General features: G+C 45.4%; 1 long non-coding RNA gene across 1 annotated transcript in view; it reads right to left on the bottom strand.

The window, feature by feature from the left end:
* LOC105032284 (uncharacterized) overlaps positions 1 to 8,379 on the bottom strand; it is a 39,173-nt gene that overhangs the window by 9,667 nt on the left and 21,127 nt on the right. The gene's annotated exons all lie outside the window — the stretch shown is intronic.

The following is an 8,379-nucleotide window of genomic DNA, read 5'->3' as shown; positions in this document are numbered from 1 at the left end:
CCCGACGACGGCCGCGGTCATCCCAGCTCCAGCTTCTCTGACTTCGATGGAATTCTGCACCAATAGAATTGGCGCTAGGAGGGGCGTGTGTCTTTGTAGTACCCTTGTTCTCAAAGGAGTGCTCAACGGGACTGATTTCGGTCATCTTCTCCGACATCCTCTTCTCCTTCTTCTACTAGATCTTCACCTGATGCCTCCCCGCAGAACATCCACCAGGCGATCCACAGCCTCCGCGGCCAGATCTCAAGCTCCGGCCTCATCTCCAGTTTCCCAGGCCCCTCCTCCTCCTCCGGTAACGGCGGTCGGCATGGAGCAATTCGACCTGCTGGTTCAGCAGGTCAGGGGCCTCACTGAAGCGGTGCAGGCCATGCAACAGCAACAACAGCCGCAGGCATCGGTGCGGTTGGAGAGAACATCGTCGGAATTCCAAAATCCGACAGTAGGGCGGGCCACTTGGGCCAGTCTCCCCGTCTTTCTTGGAAAGACAAATCCGAGGGTGGAGAGCCCTCAGTCCAATCACGATTCTACCCCCGGAAGATCTCTACCTCCATTCTGTCCGAAGACCCTCGAGACCCACAGTCGAGAGGACTTCCTGGATCGAAGGCTCCAAGAGATGAACCGGTGGATTGAAGAACTCCGCCATGCTCCCCCTGCTTATGGTGAGGACATCTGTACTGATCCTCCTTTCTCTCAAATGATCATGCAGGAACCGATCCTGCCAAACTTCAAGCTCCCCCAATTCGAAAGCTATGACGGGACCTTGGACCCGATCGACCACCTGGAAGCCTTTCGGATAATGATGCTGCTCCATGGCACGCCAGACGCCATTCTGTGCCAAGCTTTTTCATCCACCCTGAAGGGAGCAACAAGGAACTGGTATTCGGCATTAAAGTCGGGTACCATCTTTTTCTTTGATCAGATGAGCCACCAATTCATGGCTCATTTTGTTAGCAGCCGGCATCCCCGGAGAGGTTCAGAGTCCCTCATCAACATCAAGCAAAGGGAGGGGGAATCCATCCGGGCTTACGTCAACCGTTTCAACATCGCTGCATTGGAGGTCCGGAACTTGGACCAATCGGTCGCGATGGCTGCTCTGAAAGGCGGTCTTCAGAAGAATGACCTTCTGTTCTCCTTGGAAAAGAAGTACCCCAGGGATTTTGCTGATTTGCTGGCTCAGGCCGAAGGATATTCCCGAGCAGAAAAAGCCTTCAAGATAAAGGATGAGGAGACCGCGAGAGAGGGGCAGGCGGGAGACTCGAGCAAGCCTGCAGTTGAAAAAAGACTGAGTGAAGCTCGGTCACGCTCTCGCACTCCTCCTGGGCACAGGCATGCCCGAACTCCTCCCCGAGCTCGTAAACAGAGAAGCCCAAACCGTCAAGTTCGGCGAGGCTCTCCTCCGGGGAGATTCCACAGCTACGCCCCTCTCAACACATCGAAAACTCAAGTGCTGATGGAGGTTAGGGAGCAGCTCCCAAGGCCGGAGAGGATGCGCTCGCACCTCAAAAAGTGCAACCCGAACAAATTCTGCCTCTATCATCGTGACCACGGCCACGATGTGGAGGAGTGTATTTAACTCTGAGATGAGATCGAGGAGCTCATCAGACGAGATCGGCTCGACAGATTCATTCGACACCGTCCTGAAGGAAAGGAAGATCAGCATAGGGCCTTGCCACAGTCGGAACCACCAAAGAGGGAGGAGCAGCCAGAAGATCGGCCCCGAATTGGAATTATCAACTCCATCTCGGGGGGACCCCGGCGGGGAGCAGACCTTCCGCGGTTATAGGGTTTGAAAAATCTACGAATGTATTACCAACAACTTTGCCCTGAATGAAAATTCTCTTCATATTTGCGTATTCTTTCTTTTGGTATGAGCTTATAACGATGGGAGATAACTCCCCCATACAAACGAAATTAAGCGTGTTAGGAACAGGAGGAGAACCTCATCCTAACATGAGCAAAGTCGAAGGCCTGATTTTCTAAAGACTGGATGGGGGGAGAGGCCCTCACAATGGCCCTTATGTGCCCCCACAGCCTTGTTAGGAACAGGAGGAGAACCTCGTCCTAACATGAGCAAAGTCGAAGGCTCGATTTCTTAAAGACCGGATGGGGGAGAGGCCCTCACAACGGCCCTTATGTGCCCCCACAGCCTTGTTAGAAATAGGAGGAGAACCTCATCCTAACATGAGCAAAGTCGAAGGCCCGATTTTTTAAAGATCGGATAGGGGGAGAGGCCCTCACAACGGCCCTTATGTGCCCCCACAGCCTTGTTAGGAATAAGAGGAGAACCTCATCCTAACATGAGCAAAGTCGAAGGCCCGATTTCTTAAAGACCGAATGGGAGGAGAGGCCCTCACAACGGCCCTTATGTGCCTCCACAGCCTTGTTAGGAACAGGAGAAGAACCTCATCCTAACATAAGCAAAGTCGAAGGCCCGATTTCTTAAAGATCGGATGGAGGGAGAGGCCCTCACAATGGTCCTTATGTGCCCCCACGGCCTTGTTAGGAATAGGAGGAGAACCTCATCCTAACATGAGCAAAGTCGAAGGCTCGATTTTCTAAAGATCGGATGGAGGAAAGGCCCTCACAACGGCCCTTATGTGCCCCCACAGTCTTGTTAGGAACAGGAGGAGAACCTCATCCTGACACGAGCTGAAACCGACTGTCGGGAATAAGGGGAGGACCTCGTCCCGATGCAAACAAAGACTCGGTTGATCGACAAGAAGGAAAGCTTCCTCAATGACTCCTCCACACTCTCACGACCCCGTCAAGAGCAGAGGGAAGACCCTCACTCAAACATAGAAGAAAAGGAGAGATGAAAAGAAAAAACGACGAACTACACCGGTGATAAGTGAAAAATGAACTACATCAAAGGCACAAGGGACCTCATCTCGACGAGAGAGAAAACCCTTATCAAAAATCTCTAATCCCTAAGGGTAAATCGACACGACGATGATCGGGAACCTCCAAACTACGTCGGCAACGAACAAGATGGAAGACAAAAGAAGTTCGGTGAACAACGACTTAAAACAAGAACCGACGAGGGATTACAAACTACGTCGACGCCAAACAAGATGGAAGATAAATGGAGTTTGGTAAACAACTATTTAATACCAGAATGGACAAGATAATAGATAATTTTATTTTCATTTTGTTGGTGAAGTACACGTTACAAAGCCTTGAAGGCCCAAAAAAGAAGGGGGGGATGAGGTAACGAAAAATTCTCTTCTCATTCCATTGGCAAAGTGCATGCTACAAAGCTTTAAAAAAAAATAAAATAAATAGCTCTAAGGAAGCTCGGCTTCATCAGACTTCGAACTCCCGATTCCAGCCATCGTCGAGAATTACTTCAAGTACTTGGCTTTTTCTTCCAGTTCCCCTTTCGGATCAGCAATTACTCCAGCATTATCTTCGAAGTACATGTAGATGCCATGATGACGGCGGGCATGATCGGCAATTACTCCAGCATTATCTTCGAAGTACATGTAGACGCCATGATGACGGCGGGCATGATCGGCAATTACTCCAACATTATCTTCGAAGTACATGTAGACGCCATGATGACGGCGGGCATGATCGGCAATTACTCCAGCATTATCTTCGAAGTACATGTAGACGCCGTCTTTACCGTGCCATGGTTTTCGCTGCCTCACGATGACGGCAGGCATGACCTTCTTTCTGAGGTCAGGTTCCCCCTCACAGTGACGGCGGGCATGACCTTCTTCCTGAGGTCAGGTTTCCCCTCACGATGATGCGCACCGGAAAGCCCTCACGGTCGAAGATGTAGCATAAGCACGGGCTCTGGGCCGTCAAGGCGAAACACGACCAGATCTGTCTCTTCTACCCTCACCTTCTTCGCCAACCCAGAAGTTGCAGCGTCTTCCCGCTCGTGGGCTTTCAGGCTCTGGGCTAACATCAGAGCCGCATCCACGCCCATATCTGCAATGAAGGAAGACCAGCGTAGTCTACAAACGGGGCCGCGGAAGCAGAGAAGACTTTGAGGCTAACCCAAGCTGGTCTATGGGATGCGAGGGTACAGAGATGAGGACGACTTGACGGATGCCTAAAGCCAGGAAGGAAAGACTGAAGAAGCTCCCGTACAAAGTGAGATCCCCAAAGGGGGTAGGCAGGTTTAAATAAGCAATGGGAGCCGGTGCAATAATGACTGTAAGACTCCTCAGACCAGTCTGTGACCGCCGCGTGGCCTACTCACCATGGCAAGCGGCTAGAGGTGGTCGACAATTAGTAAAACCATTATGGCACCGTACCTGGGATTGCACTCCGACTGGAATTTTAAAAAGAAGAAACTTTTTTCGAAAAGATTCCAGTACCAGCATACCGAACGTCAAAATATCTGACAACCACTGAGTATGAAAATCGAGGAGAGCAGCCTCGGCTGTGAGAATTTTTCTGTACTTTCTTCATTCGAAACCCGAACTCGGAAGGAGGGGGACTGGTGTTGGGTATAAAATACCCCCCCGACCGAAGTGTGTAAAAGACCGATCCTTCGGGGCTCTTCCGGCTCCCGACCTTGTATGTGGCATCTCTTCGAACTCCCTCAACCGTCCGGACTTCTTCGATAATGAACTTCCGCATTTATCCATCGGGCCACCCCAGAGGCCCTCAGGGCCCCACTGTTAGCCGACCTTCTACAGCAACCGACTACCCCCGAACTTCTTCCAGGCTTTGTCAGCATCCGAGCTTCCCCAACAATGAGATTTATATGATAACCAGACTCCTTTCAAGTTTCTACGATGGTCGACCGCCCTTCGGATCTCGATCGAGCTCCTGCAAGAGCCGAACTTCTACTACGAACGGTCTACTCCAAACTCCTATAGCGGGCTGTCTATCCCAGACGTCTACTGTAAGCAAATTTTATTCAAGCCTCTACTATAAATAAATTTCTTCCGAACTTCTACTACAGGTAGACTTCAACCGAGCTACCCCGTAGCGAGTGGGCTCTGGACGAGCTTCTATAGCGGGACACTACTCCGAGCTTCCACGACAACTGGTCCTCGCCCAAGCTCCTACAATAAGTGGCCCCTTTTCGACCTCTCACGAGAACTGAAGCCCATCCAAACTTCTCCAGCGGATGGATTTCGGACGAGCTTCTATGACGGACGAGCTCCAGCAACTGGGTCCCTGCGATAGTCGATTGCCTTCGATGTCTGCTGAGCCTCCCCAGCGCTATCCGAAGTCCATCGCCGGCCGACCTCCTACCAGGCTCCCCATAAAACCAGACTTTTCTGACGGACGATCTTCAGATGAGCTTCTGCATCAGATAAATCCTAGACAGACTTCTCCGAACTTCATCAACAAAAGTCTCCATCCGAGTACCTACAGCAGGTGACTCCCGCCTGAAACGTCAGCACCCAAAGCATCCGACAATAGTAGATTCGTCAGCGACCTCGAAATATCTGAACCTCTCCTAGAACGATGATGTAAAGAGCCATTCCGCTCCATTAGGCATCCCAACCGAGCTTCGGCCGACGGATCCAAACTCTCTGGCAAGCCACAACAAGGGCCACTACCTTGCTCCACTCTCTGGCAAGCCACAACAAGGGCCACTACCTTGCTCCACTCTCTAACAAGCCACGACAAAAGCCGCCATCCCGCTCCACTCACTGCAAAGGATTTCATGCAGCCCCACCTCTCTCTGGCAAGTCCCGACAACAGACACCACTCCACTCTCTGCAACTAGCTCCACGTGGCCCTGAACAACCCCTGACGCCACTACTCTCCGTAACAAACCCCATGTGGCTCTGAGCAGTCCACTACCAGACGGTTACAGACATCGCTGTCGATCAGTTACACCCTCCGTCTATAAATAAGGACCCCCCAGATACGTTCTTCAGAGGCTGGTAACTCTATCTCAAAACTCTACCAAAATTTTTACTCGAGCACTCCATTTCTGTTGAAGCAGAGTACTGACTTGAGCGTCGGAGGGTCTTGCCAGAGCACCCCCAACTCCGGTTTAGACTTTCTTTGCAGGTCCCGGCAGTGGCCGCGATCATCCCAACTCCAGCTTCTCCGACTTCGACGAAATTCTATACCAACACATACATACATGCATATATATATATATATATATATATATATGTATGTATATATATATATATATATATATATATGTATGTATATATATATATATATATATATGTATGTATATATATATATATATATATATATGTATGTATATATATATATATATATATATATATATGTATGTGTATATGTATATGTATGTATGTATGTATGTGTGTGTATATATATATATATATATATATATATATATATATATATATATATATATATATATATATATATTGACCATTTTAAATTATCATATATGTGTGTGTATATATATATATATTGATCATTTTAAATTATCATTATTAAAGACATAAGTTTTAGTGATAAATTATAAAATTATTACTAATAATTTGTCCAACATCGATGTTGGCACCAAAATTATGAGAACATCATATATTATCATTAAAAGTATAGACTTTTAATTACTACTCTATAAGTTTTATTATCAGAAATGTATATATGTATAATGATCATTCTAAAATATCATCACTAAAGAGATAAGTTTTAGTGATGAATAATAAAATTATCATTAATGAGTTGACCAAAATTAATTTTGATGCTAAAATTATTTTTCACCATAAAATATTATTTAATGATAAATTATTTATGATAAATTAAAAAATAATCACAAAAGATATGTATCTTATGATAAAATCTCATTTTATTATTAAAGATATTAATCAAAATAATTTGTTATGACCATTTCTTATTATCGTCCCCACATATGAGACTTTTATAACTAGACTTATGTTTTGCTACTAAAAGTTCATCAATAAAAATCTAAATTTTTGTAGTATCAATATAAATTAAGGAGGCCCATTGTATTAAGCTCCTCTATGCAATTCTTTCATTTGATGGTTTAATGTTTATGACTTCCTTTGCTTACGTGGCTTTCAAAATAATATCCTAGCACATTTTGACTTGTTTATTGGGTTCTTCAAGCATTTCCATGTTGTATGCATCACGATGAACCTCTTCCTCTCTAATTTATGCAATTCACCAAGGAGTCCAAAGCTGGACTGGATGTATTTCAATGAGTGATTATGAGGTGTTTTATGTAAGTATTTGATATTTTTTAAAAAAAAACAGACACATCTCCATGCCATCAAACCCCAATCATGGCTTCAAGTTGAGTGAGGCAAGTTCTCAAAATCCTCCTCGCACACCACTTCTTCTATGTAAGTCATCCCACTTCTATCTTGTTAATTATCTTCAGTTAAACCTAGATAGGGTGTGGCGCATGGAATACAGAGCATGGTGCAAGATTGTAATGTGTATATGGCCTGGAGACTTGATATAAACTTTTTAACGAATCGATCAAACTACTTATTTTGACCAACTCATTAAAAATTAGTTGATATATGTGAACTGAGGGTGTTTTAGTCATTTTATCTTTTCTGTTAATGCTTTTAGGTCGGAGACAAACGATTGGTCCTCTTTGTAATTTTTTAAAATTTTGGGGTTTGTTTGAAACTTTTTCTTTTGAGATTTAAGTGTAAATAGATCAAAGTTCGAGAGGTGTCGTTGTAGATTTTCCTTCAAAAAAAAAAAAAAAAAAGAAAGGCCTAGCAGATTGAGGCGGTCCCAACTCAGTGCTGATCCATGGTTGAAGCTTAGATTGGTTGGCTTGGGTGCCAAGTTAGAACCCAAATTCCTATAAAGATGGGTAGGACCAAATAAAATTGCACCTCACCCGATTGGAGCTGAAAATTTTTCTTTGAATGAATACAGTTTCCCCACCTTTCTCTCTATCTACTCAAAGCCTCTCTCCAACATAAGTGCTGGAAAGGAGTAATGCTATGCAACGTTCATTATGTGCACAAAAACAATTCTTGTGGTGACAGAAGATTGGTGCAATTTATGAATTTGTTGCCAAATACAACAGATTGATTGATTATATATGGAGCTGTTAATGCAACTATTGTGGCTCAATGAACCTTTCATGCATGCATGGGCGCCTGAAATATTTCCCATTGATGAAAGTGGTGTCGAGTAGAGTGAAGTACCATCGGAAAGCCGATAGACCCTTAAAAATTACTTCAAACTTCTAGAACTAGATGTGAAAACATGCACTACGATATAATGGCAAATACAATGTGAATGAAATCCGTCACTTGATGCATTCAGTCTTGGTCTAAATCTAAGACCCAAAGTGAATTTAAGTTGATTCTTGGTCAAGCTGGACTTGAACATAACCTGACCCACTAGAGGCCTAGCTGCAGCTTTATGCAGTGGTAGTGGAGCTAGGAAATCTATATCGAGCCATCAGTGGCAGTTGGATCTCATAAG

Source organism: Elaeis guineensis, chromosome 1 (genome assembly GCF_000442705.2).
Source record: "Elaeis guineensis isolate ETL-2024a chromosome 1, EG11, whole genome shotgun sequence".
Lineage (NCBI taxonomy): Eukaryota > Viridiplantae > Streptophyta > Magnoliopsida > Arecales > Arecaceae > Elaeis > Elaeis guineensis.
Note: the sequence above shows the minus strand (reverse complement) of the source record. Positions and strands in the feature narration are given on the sequence as shown.